The 16,695-nt window shown below is 34.5% G+C and overlaps 1 protein-coding gene across 5 annotated transcripts in view; it reads left to right on the forward strand.

The window, feature by feature from the left end:
• Positions 1-16,695, forward strand: part of LOC127863446 (uncharacterized) — a 453,451-nt gene that overhangs the window by 270,762 nt on the left and 165,994 nt on the right. For 2 of the 5 annotated variants that reach the window (XM_052402995.1, XM_052403131.1), the window contains exon 14: positions 521-4,779. The gene's annotated coding sequence lies outside the window, so the exon portion shown is untranslated. Of the gene's footprint in view, positions 1-520; positions 4,780-16,695 lie in introns of those variants that run through there. The other 3 variants (XM_052403154.1, XM_052403152.1, XM_052403144.1) reach the window with 3 other exon arrangements.

Genomic DNA, 16,695 nt, shown 5'->3' on the forward strand with positions numbered 1-16,695 from the left:
CCAAGTTCATAGATGTGTGGGTGAATGTAGATTTACCTTTGTCCCTCCATACGTGCATCCTGCTGTTGGATTTTTATGCATAGTCTTAACTCAAAGTATTGTTTCTAGTGTGATTAAACTAAACATATTTTCCAAACCATACTGTGAACTTGCCTACTTGTGTATTTTGATTTCGTTTTCTTTGACATATGTGGAATTTTGAGACAAAAGCAAAATGTGGGTGAATGGTGGCAAACCCTTTCACTACTTCAAAACAAAACATTTGATTCCGACGGCAACATGTATATTCATCAAATCACAATCCAAATGGTTTGGTAATAAAAAGAATACACTTTAATTTAATCATTTATTATTAATTATTATTTTATGAATAGTCTCAGGACCATTATTTTCTCGATGGATTCAAATCAGATTAGTTGTATCATTCTGAAATACCAAGTGCTCCGCGTGTTCTTTTTTTCCATCGGTATCAAAGATAAAATAAAAAACTGACATTTACAGTAACAAGTCTTTTTTTCAGATGCCTTTTGACGAAATCAAACCATCCAATCAGAAACACAGACTGTTGCAGCAGTCGTTACCATATTGACCGCAGTCAAACCTAAGAAGCTCAGAGATAAATACTGATTTAGTTCTGCTAGTCTCTACATACCGCCTGGTTTGGTCAGCACTTACTCTGACTCTTTGAATATTATGACGGATGGAAATGAATGACCTTGTTCTGATCGAAATGGCAGAATGACACATCACAACAATTCAAGCGGAAAGCCAGAAATCATGTCAACAGCCTTATTTTGTATGTCACCAGCCAAGTTGTATTCAAAGACAATCAATAGTTTATGCTCTATTGTGTATGTGACCAGCCAAGTTGTATTCAACGAAAAACAATAGTTTACGTTTTATTTTTTATGTGACCTACCAAGTTGTTTGTATAGGTCCCTGGTTTAGCAAAGCATTTAAAGTATTTTTTAAAGCACACATATTGCATGTCAATTCAATGTCTTTGCCTGTATTATGAAACTTTCACTACAGATGTTGATCCTGATGACGGTAAATAAATGGGAAATACAATGTTATCAAAGATTTGTTAAGATTGCCAAAGCTGTTTAAATGATGCTGGTAACTTGAACAAGATTGAAAAAAATATTGGAGTGTTTTCATGTTATAAGACATGTTTCAGTTGTCTGTTTTTAACCCGTTAATATAGATTAGCTAATGAAAAATATTTGTTCAGAAAGGTGTAAAATGTTTACGCTTCAGATTTTTGTCAATCAACCTTATGAAAACAATACTAGTCAATTGGCTCATTCGGGGCGGTATTCTATCATGAATCTTTTTTAGTAGCATACTATGTATTTCATGGGAATATAAATAAATTCTGGGCAAAATTATTTAATCTACCTGAAATAATCGATTCTGTATTTACTACTAGTACTTTGTTGATTTCAATGGATAGTGTTTGTTAAATGAGTAGAGTATGACTCTTGTTGAAAAGCTTTAAATGAAACTGTGAATTAAAAAATAAATATTAAATTTGTTTTACAGTTGTATGAAAAATGGCAAAATATTGTTAAGTTGTGTTGTTTTATCATATACTAACATGGTCATAAGTGTTAAAATTTGTTTTCGGACATAATAGTTTATTATGCTTTATATTTGTATATGTACATAACGACGACAAGATTGTATCCTCTTTAATCAGTGAGCAACTTAATCAAGATATCTTGATCACTGTATCAAGTGTATATTTTGCCATTTATACATAGAGCAACTGTAAAACAATTATATTTTAAATGTAATGTATCCATGTATTGTTGCCATTTTTATTAGATAAACTCACTGTTAACATTAATTTGTACAAACTATTGTTATAAAAAACATTTCTTGTTTCAATGCTAAAATATGTATTAAACTGTTAAAATAATGCACAGTAACAACTTCTGAAGAGAAAAATATACTTAAGGCAATAGAAACACATTGTTATATGAAATGCTTTTTATTAAGAACACCTACTTAAAATTTGTTTAATTTTGTTTAACATTATCTGAAGAAAAAATAGTACCTTGTAATTTGAAATCAGTCAATGAAAAAAAAGGGAGTGTTGCCATATGCTAACAATAGTCAAGAAATGCAAATGCCTTTATGGGTAATACAACAGAGCAATACAATTTGCTTAAACTAGAGCACCACATAAAGGGTGCCATGCTCGACTACGGGTGCAGTTTTGAATAAATGAAAGCTTGACATAATTTATTTGAGAGGTCACAGTGACTTGACCATTGACCTAGTGACCCCAAAATGGGTGTGGTGTGTAGAACTCATCAATGTGCATCTACATATGAAGTTTGAAAGTTGTAGTTGGAAGCACTTTGATTTTACAGCCAATGTTAAGGTTTAAGCACGACGCGGACGGCGGACGACACAACGAACTGGCTATGACATTACCTCGGGTTTTCTCCGAAAATACCCAGCTAAAAATAAAAACAAAGATGTCTGTTTTGCAAAAAATTTTAACACTTATGAATGTGCTTATATTAAACGTGAAAAGTATTGACATATTGCTTATGATAAAGTTTGACATTTTATTAGTTTTGTAACAGCGTGTTTGACCTTTCAAATTGACCCTCCCACAATCCCTTATTCGCTTTCAGTGGGGCCAGTTTCTGTACATCTTCCACTACAAGTTCAGCAAATGTTTTATGACCAGATTTCCTCATATTTGGGAATGTTTATATTTAACTTTTATTGAATGCATGAAACATGTTTGTTCTGTTTTTGAATAGCTGAAAATAGCTTGATGTTTGTAAATTGTGTGACATGTTAGATCAAATTGATATATAGAAAAAAACACATTTTGCATTAACTTGTATTGGTAGCTAAACAACACATGTTTCCAAATACAAATTTAAGTATTTGGTATAAATATAATTGTGCTATATTTGTCATATCGGATGAAATGCAATTTTAATTAGAATGTGTTTATATGTTCGTATACTCCAAATAATCATTTTAAATAAGTAAATATAGGGTAATAATGTCTATGGAAAGTATCCGTAGGCATGTTTTAATTGCTTGTGTACCTCATATGGATCAGGGTCTTTCTAAATTATTGCATGATTGTTAATGCCTATGTCTGATTGTGTAAATATCTTCAAAGATACTTGTTAAGAGGATTTTAATATTAAAAGATAAACTAGCATCTTAACTATAACCGGGCATCTTTTGCATTTATTTTAACGTGTTTATATTGTTTGGCTTACCGAGTTTAATATTGTCTATATTCGTGCGTAATTTTATTGTGGTTGTTTTGTTAAGACAAAGCGCATATCACTAATGCTGTTGTTTTTGTTTTATGATATATGTAAATAATTAAACATGTTTATTTTGGTGATATGTATTTCCCAAGCTAAGTGTAATGTTGCATTCTCAATAAAGTACATAGCCATACACGTGGAATAGTATTGCTAAGTGACAATTTGTTGTCTTTACAAATAAAAACCGCAAGGATTGTCATATCAATTTTATAGCTTTCCCCTATTGAACTGGTGTAAAAACGTGACCGTGAGCTCATTTTGTTAATGTTAACTGCCAATATATATATATATATATATATGTATATATATATAGAAAGAAATTGTTCAAACAGTGTAAAAAATGTGTATCTTATACCCTAGCGCTTTCGACTACACGTCTTCTTCAGGGGTGTATACAGATATGAGTTAACGATTCCCCAGTGTGAATGCACAATAGAGGTTAACTTATTGGCTTTCAGTCTTGTTTTTTTTAGTTATGTGTCGTTTTATTTTTTATGCCCCCCTTCGAAGAAGAGGGTGTATATAGCTTTGCTCATGTCGGTCGGTCGGTCTGTCGGTCCGTCCACCAGGTGGTTGTCAGATGATAACTCAAGAAAGCTTGGGCCTAGGATCATGAAACTTCATAGGTACATTGATCATGACTCGCAGATGACCCCTATTGATTATGAGGTCACTAGGTCAAAGGTCAAGGTCACGGTGACCCGAAATAGTAAAATGGTTTCCAGATGATAACTCAAGAACGCTTATGGCTAGGATCATGAAACTTCATAGGTACATTGATCATGACTCGCAGATGACCCCTATTGATTTTCAGGTCACTAGGTCAAATGTCAAGGTCACGGTGACCCGAAATAGTAAAATGGTTTCAGGATGATAACTCAAGAACGCTTATGGCTAGGATCATGAAACTTCATAGGTACATTAATCATGACTGGCAGATAACCCCTATTGATTTTCAGGTCACTAGGTCAAAGGTCAAGGTCACGGTGACCCGAAATAGTAAAATGGTTTCCCGATGATAACTCAAGAACGCTTATGGCTAAGATCATGAAACTTCATAGGTACATTGATCATGACTCGAAGATGATCCCTATTGATTTTCAGGTCACTAGGTCAAAGGTCAAGGTCACTGTGACAAAAACATATTCACACAATGGCTGTCACTACAACTGAGAGCCCGTATGGGGGGCATGCATGTTTTACAAACAGCCCTTGTTTATTTATATATTTATGCATATTAAAATTGTGTTATAGACTGACGCCCGTAATATAAATTATATCGATGTTATAATGAAAAATATTATAATTTGCAGTGAACGTTTTGCATTCAGTATTGTGTCATATTTATTCTTCGTTTTATGATTATGTACATACACTTATTAAAATTGTGTGTTATAAAATGGCGCTTACAATGTTTATTATATCGATTTAACATTTAAATGATTAAAATGGAAGTTAGAATTTAGCGTGAAGTTGTTTTATTTTTTATATGTCGTTTTTATTTATTCCATGGGGCTAAAGAGTATTGAGTCGCCTTATATATATATATATATATATATATATATATATATATATATATATATATATATATATATATATATATATACACATACACAAACATACATATAAATATTAAATATAATATAATGGTCGTCGGACCATTGTGTTTTTGCTTCTATTCAAAACAAAATGATATTGTCAAACGAGTGGCCAGATTCGCTGAAGTGTGCTTGTTCAATGCCAGTTTTGTTTCGCAACATATTGTGTCTTACATATACTGCACGTCATCAGGTATGGGGCATTTGCAGTTTTACAGTTGTGGTTACCTTTAATGGACGAAATGGCACCATAAGTGGCTTTGAATGTATTTGATGGGCGCATCATGTTGCATATTTGGCAACGCATGGTTTTGATTCTCCTAGAACAGCTTCTTCGGAAGTTGGTGTACTTTTGGCACGTAACAGTATGGGTCTTCTATATGCCAAAATGGGCTTTTCAGGAAATATACGTTTAAGCTTGCTTGATTTTTCGATTGTGGTCTAGTGGCGGTCAATGATGTCTTTTATTTAAGGTAGCCCTGGATGGTAAGTGACCTCAAACGGTATACGAGTGTTTGGCGTTTTGCTTTTGTATTTGAGTAGGTCTTTATATATATATATAAATAAAGCCACGCTCTAGGGAAAAGTGGTTAATGCAAGTGCGTAAAGCGTCGTCCAAGATTAGCCAGTGCAGTCCGCATAGGCTAATCAGGGACGACACTTTCCGCCGAAACAGGATTTTTGCTAAGAAGATACTTTATTTTAACGAAAAATATCATAAAAGCGGAAAGTGTCATCCATGATTAGCCTGTGCGGACTACACAGGCTATCTGGAACGACATTTTATTGACATGCATTAAACCCATTTTCATAGAGCAAGGCCCATATATATTTATGATATGGGTAACAAACAAACAAGCACTTCTTCGACTGTAACAGGAAAACGAACACCGTTGACGTTTGTTGTTCATTGATTAAGGTTCATGTAGAGGCTTCATTTTGAAAAATGTGGGACCCCTAGCATTGAACTCAAATTTGACTAAAGGAAGAGTGCCACATTGATAATGTATACATATATGCTTTAATGGATGTTTTTCCTTCAAACTGCTACCAATTTTGTACATCAACGTATCATAACATCCACAAAATCAATCAAAATACAAAGAGATTTTAACACTAAAATATACATTATTTTCAAAAATCTGAATCATGTTTATTCCACGTATTTCGGCGGAAAATTATATAACTAGTGAATGATATTGACATTGACGAGGGCAAGTTACGCTTAAATAGTAAAAAAAGTTTGCATATCTAGAAATATCAAAACTCGAACACATGTCATTTCATCACCATGGGGGCAGCCATTTTTAAATTAATGAAATAGAAAGAAACATGCTAAAAACTCACTCATCGCCTAATTGACATTCCATACGATTGACGACGACAAATGCATTGGATTGTAATCTTTCCGTTGATGTTTGCAAACTGCACGATCAGACCTCATAAACACTCAAAAGAATAACTATGTAAGAAGCATTTCACCAATGTTTACAATCGTTGTCGAATCACATATACTTTATTATTGCGCATAAAATAGTCCGCTTACAGACTGACAGTAGATCTAGATTACTCCGTTCAATTCATCACGGTATACTATTCTATTGATAATATATAATAATACATCGCTTTAACAATCTAAAAGTAGTAATAATTCTTTTAAACGGAGTTTTTAATAACGAAAGTGAAAACAACGGAAGTTGGTTGGATATTCTGTGAGATGCACTTCGGCTCCAGAAAAACAATACAAATTAACTAAAAAGACGTGTGGGGGACAATTTTCAGCTGGAAACTATTTCAAATAGGGTAAGTGATAATATCTCCACGCGGTCATTTCTGTTATTTAGTGCGATCTCTTGCTGATTAATATTAATAGTTGTTTTACAAGTTGCCACCCAACTGTCAAAATAAGTATGTGTTATCTCAGGTATGTGTATACACATACCCGGTTTTCTCACCACTGCACGTGGTTTCGACCGATTTGTTTTGCACGTTTTTCTACGGATCACAGCGATGGCCACGCTTTCAAATGGGTAGAAGGAATCGAACTATAAAATCAATCGTTTTGCCAATTTCTTTATATTCCTTTACAATTTTATATGTCGTCTGCAATCTATTTCAATTTGAGATGGTTTAAAATTTGCAATTTGGTTGAGAGGTAAATAACAAAATTGTTAAGCCTTTGAAATAGAATTGTGACTCTTATTATCCACCATACCTGGATTTTTAAAAAGTAGTTACGTTTTAGTTATTTTTAGAACTATGTTTAGGATATTTATCCAAAAAAGGCAGTTGAATAAAAACTCATTTGTTGTTTTATGACAATAATTTTCTGTGAAATGTTGCTAACTTGACCTTGTATATGTATATAGCTTTGTATTTATTCAACTTAAGGTAGTGCATATCATTCCTAACTTTAGATTGAGATTTTGTAAATATTGGTTTTAAACCAAAATATGAATAAAGAACACAAATATTGAATGTCAAAAATGTGTTTATGTTATTCTATCCGTCTTTAGCTTTAAAATGATATATAGTTTGACCATATTGTACCACATTCAATGAAGAAAAACCAAAGCGAAGTTTTAATGAATTGTATCCCCCCCCCCCCCCATGAACCTTAAAGAGATAATTTTTATGTCATACCATTGTCTTCTTATTGTATAAATTTTACAAAGTACGCGATTGTTCTGCTCATAAATAAATCAAAACACAATGCGCACTCGAACTGTCGGCTGCTAACATTCTCTCCGGTGCGCACGTGCAGAAAATGGACGACAATTAGTCTCACTTTTTTTACTTCACATACTTCCGGTCCGCGTTAAACATCTAGAGGGACGCGTGGTTTGTGTGTTTTCAAACAGGCGCTCAATTGGCGTGAATCAAGCGCCTCTAATGCAGTGACCAGAGCGACGCGCTTAATTTGAAATCCAGATTTGCAAGGCTTAATCGATTCCAAAATAAACAAACACGCGGACAAACAAAACATGACACGCCATTGATAGTCTGTTTACGCGTGTCTCGTATATATGGCTTTCAAATGGAGGAATTTAAATTTGAAAATAATTCAGCAGCGATCTTTGAAAACGGGGCTTTATGCATGTGTGTAAAGTGTCGTCCCAAATAAGCCTGTGCATTCCACCCAGGATAACAAGGACGATACTTTCCGCATTTATTGCATTTTACATTTCAAGGAAGACTACTTCACGAAATCTAATCAAGGCGTAAAGTGTCGTCCCTGATAAGCCTGTGCAGTCAACACATGCTACGACATTCTCCTCATTAATGAAAGTTTTCGTTTACAGGAAGTATTTTTTCAGCGAAAATCCAGTTCTGGCTAAAAGTGGCGTAACATAATAACTTAACGGACCTATAGGCTAATCGGGACGACACTTTACACACATGCATTAGGCCCCGTTTTCCAAGGTCGCGGCTCAAGTGTTTTGTACCTCTTGCCAACGTCAAATTTTGCAGCGGTTATTCCTGAAGTATGCATTAAAGTATACAAGTTATTTCTGTGTTGTAATGACTTTGATTTAGAAGATAAATACTATTTTTATATGTATACGCCACTGAGTTAAGAAAAACTTATATAAGCCGTTTATTTTGTATAAACCCATCTGTATATAAATTCCAAAACTTACTAGTTTCATGTGACAAATCAATAATTTATAATGTTTGTAGATTTATTAAAGAAGCTTTTGTTAAATGAAATACAATACTTAATAAAACGCACATGCATTACACCCAATTTTCTCAGAACAAGGCTCACATATCTTTGAAATCGATGTATCACGTTTACGTTCTAGATTAAGCATCCATCGCTTTTGATTTCAACAATAAAAATAATAAAACATGTCACTTTTCACTGAAATGTTGGCAATGAAATTGCCTTGATTTCTTACAACTTTCAAAAACTATTAATTGCCATGATTCGCTTGTTCAGAAAATACAAGCGTTACTGCGCCTTGGTGATCTTTGATGCATGCGACAGTTTAATATGTTTCACTTTTACTTGACAATAAGAACTTATGCAATTGCACGCTTAAAGGAGCCTTTTCACAGATTTTGGCATTTTTTAACTTATTCATTAAATGCTTTATATCGATAAATTTAAACATTGGATCGTAAAAGCTCCAGTAAAAAATCAAGAATAAAATTAAAAAAAGGAAAAGAACATTGCCCGCACCAGGTTTCGAACCAGTGACCCCTGGAGTCCTGCCAGAGTCCTGAAGTAAAAACGCTTTAGCCTACTGAGCTATTCCGCCGAGTACACATGCTGCACGTATTTTATACCTTATATAAGCAATCTTCGTAGTTTCACAAAATTTAACGACAAAAACAGAACTCTCCAAATTATTCAATCGTTTCGCGTTGCAACGCTTTATAATTTTTAGGTTTTAAAATCGTCAAAAGATGCATATAATGGCTCTATTAGACCATGGTAAATGTTCAGTATTACTGTTTCCTCACAAATATCATAACTAAAACGAAAATTTGCGAATCTGAAACAACTTATTTCAATTTTGTCAATTTACCAAAGCGTGAAAAGATCCCTTTAAAAAGTGGGAAAGATTTACTGTCTGTTCTAATGATGTATTTACTAGGTTCGAAAGAGTTGATGACGATCTTATCATAGTTAACGTATCGAGACACGTGTTCGGCTGTAGATCATTGAAGCTTTACATGTGGTTATTGACCTATTACTGAATTCCACAATAATAAAAACGCAAAAATACTAAGACACACAAAATGTTTCTTTAAAACAACCGATTTCCATCTATTGCTAATACTTGATAACAGACAAAGTGTCGAAGTCTTAGTTTTAATTGCCAACTTTAGCAGCGGAGTAAACGGGTTTGATAATTATACTCTTACCATATCAATTGCGTGGATTTACTCATGTAGATTAAAGCATCTGTCTGATATAATTTCCCGCCAAAAACATATTTTGACCTTAAAATGTAAGCGTGATGTTGTTATCTCACTACTTGACTTCCCGTGTTTAAATTGCGAGCGTGACGATTGATTGTATCGCTTCCGAATTGTTGCATTAAAATTCCACATGCATCGGGGCTAAATAGGTGTGCGTTAAGTGTCGTTCCCGTCTAGCCATGCAGTCCGCACAGACGTATCAGATACGACACTTACCACGTAAACTAGATTTTCGCTAATAAGAGACTTCCTTTAAACTTAAAAGTAACATCAGAGCGGAGAGTGTCGTCCCTGATTAGCCAGCGCGGACTGCACTGGTTAATCTGTGACGGCACTTTACGCACATGCATTAAAGCCCGTTTTATCAGAGACTGGCTTAATTGAACTAATGGCATAATAAACATGACCAGTGGGTGACCCGTTTTTTTTTTGCATTCCCGGACATTCGGCACCTCGCAAATGAGTCGGAGAGGACATTGGCACCCGATTAAATTACACATTTGTATGGTAGGCAAATTTATGAGGTGCCGATCGTTGGGAAATGCAAAAAAAAACGCATTGAGCCGATTGTGACGATTTTAATTAAATGTAGATTTTTTAAATAATAATTGGAAAATAATTTCACTTATAAGCTACGTTCTTTTTTAAGAAATTCTTCGAACAAAACACAAACTAACGATCGATTGGTAATTGTCGACTCGGGTACTAACTACGTGTACCCCGGGTACTATTAAGTATATTAACATTTACCCCGGGTAAGGTAAATATGCTTAAATGTACCCGGTCGATATTAGACTGTACCCGAGTTGTATTCCCGCCCAAATTCCGATGTCGTAACACGTGCTACCGATTACCGTAAAATGATATTGTTTATCTTAAACAAACTTTTCTTTTAAAAAGCAAACTGCATCAACATGCTTTTTGAGTACGAGTTCCGATAATTTAGAGGCCATTAAACAGACAATTGACATCAATGTGAGCAAAATGAAAAAAAATAGCCGGCAACGACCGATTTAGCGTTAAAATTCCCGGGTACGTTTTAGTATATTTACCGTACCCGGGTTACATGTAAGTAGTACCCGAGCCTTCCATGACCAATCGAGCCAAACCAACGTTTCGCAGACTAATTAGTGTCTTATGAAAGTAATGAACATATGTTCACGATTTGTTCACGATGCATAAAACAACGATTTACGTATCCAGCATCGACCTGATTCAGTCATTAATGAAGGTATTAAATGACAAAAGACCTGAACCAATATTGATTTTTTATCATACCACCGCATTGACAATGCGGGGAATCACGTGGGCAGAATTGAGAAAACATGGCCGCCGATGTCTCGATAAGATGGAAAATTGAGTGTTTAAACAGGTACATCTGCCTTATTACCTACTTGTTTTTAATCGGATAACGCCTATCATATGGCCAGTCAGACGCGGTTTCATCGAGTATCAACCGTTTCCCTCTGGTTGGTCTGAGTGTGGAGATTACTCATGGAATATTTTGCGATTTCCTGAACCGCCAATTGCTGTTGTACACGGACTAGCAATAATATTTCTGTTTTCACACTAATTAGCACTGTATTGGCACCAGTTGTTGATGCGGACGCATTGAAACTGGCAAAAAATGGATACATCGATTGCTAATGGCGTTACTTTCAAGGTAAAGTTGAGTTTTGATTTGTTTTGACGATTGCTGTTGAGCACGCACATGGCTGTTATACACAAGCAACTTCTAGAACAACTGTTGTTGAGCACGCACATGTCAGGGAATACTGTTTTCTCCGCCGAATAATTTTAAAACAACGTCGCATTGGCATGTTCTGGTACATGTGGCGATACATATCTTATGTGTCCAGCAAAACACACATTTTGGTTAAAAATTGTCATGTTTCTTTTAATGGAAATATTATAATGACATGACTTTTTTCTTCATAAACTGCAAAACAAAACGAAACACACAAAACAACTTTCATGTATGCTAAGCATATAACCAACGCATATAATTATGAAATAGATTTTCCTTGATTCTCTAAGTACTAACACTTTTCCAATAAAATAGTTCAGTATTAAAACTATCAACATATTTATAACTGTTTTCACAGAGTCAGAAGCTCAGGATAAGTACAATACTGCTCATATAGGCACCAAACAGTATTGAAAGGGCCTTCATGGTGAGGTATGTAAGGAAATTGTTTGAAGTATTAATGATAAAATTTATTGAAGATTATAAAATAAAATGTATTTAATCAACAAAGATTGTTAATCGAAATTGACATCATCATATATTTCTAGGCAAATCAAGTCTAAGAGTTGGAAAAAAGTTATAAATAACTTAACATTATTTGTGCATGCCATAGACACACTTCAGTTCTTAAATTCAACTTACTCATAGACGGAAAAATATGCTGAATATTCTAAATATGAATAAATGTAACTGATTTTGACATATTGAACAAGTCAATGTAACAGCATTATACACAACTTTCTAGTATTACTATAAAGTACTGATACATTACTGAATGCCAGCTAAAACAAAACATTTTTAGATATATTTTTGTGTATCTGTTAGAGCTCATAAGAAATACAGAAGATATTAGTAAATTGTTACACTCGGGGGAAAAAAGAGTTGTTACTATTTACTCTGCATCAAGCATTGGGGACAAATTTGACAACATTTTCAACAATGACTTTTGATGTAACATTTTTTAAAATGTTTTTCCTCCAATTTCTGTTTATAACATATTAGAATGCAGCCTGCCAAGGTCAGCCGCATCATCATTGCCTGTGCTGTTCTTCATAATCTGTGGTTGATGTGGGGGAACCAGCAGTGGATCCGGAACCTTTAGAAGAGGGTGCCAAGGGAAATATGTTTCAGTCTGTATCGGATGGGAGAAGAGTTAGAGATACCATTGTCGCAAATTACTTTACTTAGGAAATTAACAGATTAAATATTTATTTTTTTCATTATATTTGTGCTTGTATATCTCGGAGTCATACACTGATAGTTTGGTTTCTTGTTTGTTTATGTGGGTTTAACAGCATTGGAACAACCATTCAAAAAGTGAACAAACTATATTATTGCAATGCCTATAATTTTGAAACAATGTTAAGTTAAAATCCTCATTTGTACGTACTCATTTTTGGATTTTTTAAAATGAGAATATCAGTCTGTACTCTGAATTCTTACGTAGAACTTTTCGTATTTGTCTGCCAAGCTGTTCTGTTTGGCATAGTACATCTGCATCTCGCTCAGTGACCTGTATATGTTTACATATTTTTGTTTTATTGGTTGACTCTATTAACTACTTACAAAATTGATAAGCATTGTTCTGAATGATTTTGATTATTGATAGCCATCAGCTAATTTATTATGGTTATTGTTAAACACTGATCTGATTCTATTGGTTCAGTATGTCCGTTTCATTGTTAGCAAATAATTTCAATTTAAAGAATATTACATTGTCATTATATAGTTTAAAGTTGATTGTTTAGCTTATATAAATGGAACAAGGTCCACGAATAGTTATATACATACATATATACATACTTAGTCTGAGGCTCTTTCTTGTTACTGTTGCAACTTGGGTGTTCATCTCTATCTGCTGATGCACATCTTGCCTGATCTCTGATGAACACTGGTATATATCTATTATGTTAAGATCATAAAACTTGTTTCACTGAGTCAACTTTGTTAAACAAGAGATAATTTGAAGTTTTTATTTGTTTTATACATGCTGAACTGAGATATAATATTGGAAACTGATTCTTACACTGTTGAAATCGTCAATTATCGAAGTTTAGTCTAAACATAATAACATCTTGGGCAAAATACCACTTTAGCCCCCGCCAGAGGGGTGGATATGCACACGGAGTGAGCCCATTGTGTTCATTCAGTATGTATTCACACCTCTGGCGGGGGGCTAAAGTGTTGTAATGCCAAATCTTGACAAATAAATGAACAGTCAAACCAATACAATTTTCTGATTGTTACCACAATAACAGCTCGATCAGATAATGGCTTCAGACTGTATGACAGACTTGTTTAACAACGGAAATTTCAAATATAACTTTTTAACCATTTGTTTACTAGATTATATAATTGTACTCCACTCTTGATTTTCCCAACGATGGCAGCTTCCAAGTCCATATTAAACCATCTTGCTTTTTTTCCTATAAATGTCGTGTCCAAAACATATTTGACACGTATTTAACGTTATTCTATGTCTGATATGGCTTATTTTCAGTACTAATTCATAATGTAATAGCTTTTTTAGCAAAGTACTACAGAAATAATTACCTGCGGTCACGCTGGCCTAAACTTTATATTGCCACTGTAATGAAGTTATAGGATCAAAGCTTATTGATGATTGTTGTTGTAAACTAGTTACCTTGTGAATTGAAATTTGTCTGAGTTGGTGTCTGTAGCTATAAGGTTTTATGTCTACCTTTTTCAGTGCGTTTGCATAAGATATGTATCGCTACATGTATCACAACATGCCAATGCGACGTTGTTTTAGACTTCTAGAAGTAGTCCGCGTATAACAGCCATGTGCGTGCTGAACAGCAATCGTAAAAACCAATCGAAACTCAACTTTACCTTGAAAATAACGCCATTGGCAATCGAATGTATCCGTTTTTTGTAAGTTTCAATGCGTCCACATGCGCAACTGGTACTTTAACAGTGCTAATTATTGTGAAAACAGTGATGTTATTGTTAGTGCGTGTACAACAGCAATTGACGGTTCAGAAAATCGCAAAATGTTCCATGAGTAATCTCCACACTCCGACCAACCAGAGGGAAAAGGTTGATACTCGATGAAACCGCGTCCGGCTGACCCTATGATAGGCGTCATCCGATTAAAAACAAGTAAGTAATAAGGGAGATGTACCTGTTTGAACACTCAACTTTTCAATCTAAGCGAGGCATCGGCGGCCATGTTTTATCAATTCTGACCACGTTATTCCCCCCATTGTAAAATAATTAAATTGAAATACAAATAGATTTAAATCGCGTGTCAACATTTCCACGTGCACAAATATGGAATTACACCTAGCCCACGTGCTAAAGCTCGTCACGAATGAATGATTTTATCGTGAGCTTGCATAAACTGTAGTCAAATGATCGTATGTAAAATTTAAATAAATGTCTTCACTCATAACTGAGATATTCAAGTTTAAAAAGTGATGAGTTAGAAAAGTCCCCAAGTATACCTGAGACTGATAAATCTCTTGACAAATCTGCATTTATTACGTCATTTTCGGTATATATTTATGTTCGTGATGATTTCTTTTCGTCCACATATATGCTATGAAACATTGTTTTCCTTACAATGAATACATAACTGAATAAATACTAACCCATGCGAAAGCGGCCCTCTTTGACAAAACATGCCCAACTTTGTTACCAGGACGTTCTACGTCAGTGACGTATATAACAACAACGTTATTGGACCACATTACGTTACATTTTTTGAAAAAGACATAATAATTACAAATCCACCTAAATGATTATGTTATTTCAGGAATTCAATAAGAATTAAAACAATATCTCACGTGTACGTTATGAAAGAAAGTATTCATTCTAAGTGACGTTATGTTGTGGGCTTAATATTAAATTGCACCTCATATTAGCCGTTATGTTTTGTATAAGACAGAGTCGATTGGGGTTATATTTGAGCTTCGTTCTGAGGCTAACTTTTCCACTTAATTTGATTGTTGCTGAAATGAGACTTCATTTAAACGAAAAATACCATTTAAACGGAAGGCTGCACGTACTAATACTGGAAGCACGTGCATTAAGACCAGTTTTCTCAGTTGTTTATGTTGTTGTTTTTTTGTTAAGATTCGGTTTACATAAAGCATCAGCTCGTAAACGCACTAAACATAAACTTTGAAAAAGAACTTGTTAATGGAACAAACTGCGAACAATTCGCATAGGAAATCGGAAAATAAATAACGATTTGGTATAGTTGTGTATTTGTAGCATATATCTTTTGTAGTACTTACCTCATAATGCCGTTGTAGCATATATCCTTTGAGTACTTACCTCATAATGCGGTTGTAGCACATATCCTTTGTAGTACTTACCTCATAATGCCGTGGTAGCATATATCCTTTGCAGAACTTACCTCATAATGCCGTTGTAGCATATATCCTTTGTAGTACTTACCTCATAATGCCGTTGTAGCAAATATCCTGTGTAGTACTTACCTCATAATGCGGTTGTAGCATATATCCTTTTTAGTACTTACCTCATAATGCCGTTGTAGCATATATCCTTTGTAGTACTTACCTCATAATGCCGTTGTAGCATATATCCTTTGTAGAACTTACCTCATAATGTCGTTGTAGCATATATCCTTTGTAGTACTTACCTCATAATGCCGTTGTAGCATATATCCATTGTAGTACTTACCTCATATTGCCGTTTTAGCATATATCCTTTGTAGTACTTACCTCATAATGCCGTTGTAGCATATATCCCTTGTAGTACTTACTTCATAATGCCGTTGTAGCATATATTCTTTGTAGTACTTACCTCATAATGCCGTTGTAGCATATATTCTTTGCATTTAATCGGTATGTTGCGTATTTCGCACGTCCCAAACTTTTTTGAAAACGGCAATTAAAATTGCGCCGCGCTGTGGGAAAACGGGGCTTAATGCATGTGCGTAAAATGTCGTTCTAGGTAATCCCGCACAGGCTAATCACATACCGACTGCACAGGCTAATCTGAGACGTCGTTTTACGCACATGAATTTTCACAGTTATTCAACATAAACCAATTTCAAGATGAATAGCAGGTATCACCGAACGTGAGTATCGACGATGTAACTTAAGCAACGTTC

This window comes from Dreissena polymorpha, chromosome 1, assembly GCF_020536995.1.
Source record: "Dreissena polymorpha isolate Duluth1 chromosome 1, UMN_Dpol_1.0, whole genome shotgun sequence".
Lineage (NCBI taxonomy): Eukaryota > Metazoa > Mollusca > Bivalvia > Myida > Dreissenidae > Dreissena > Dreissena polymorpha.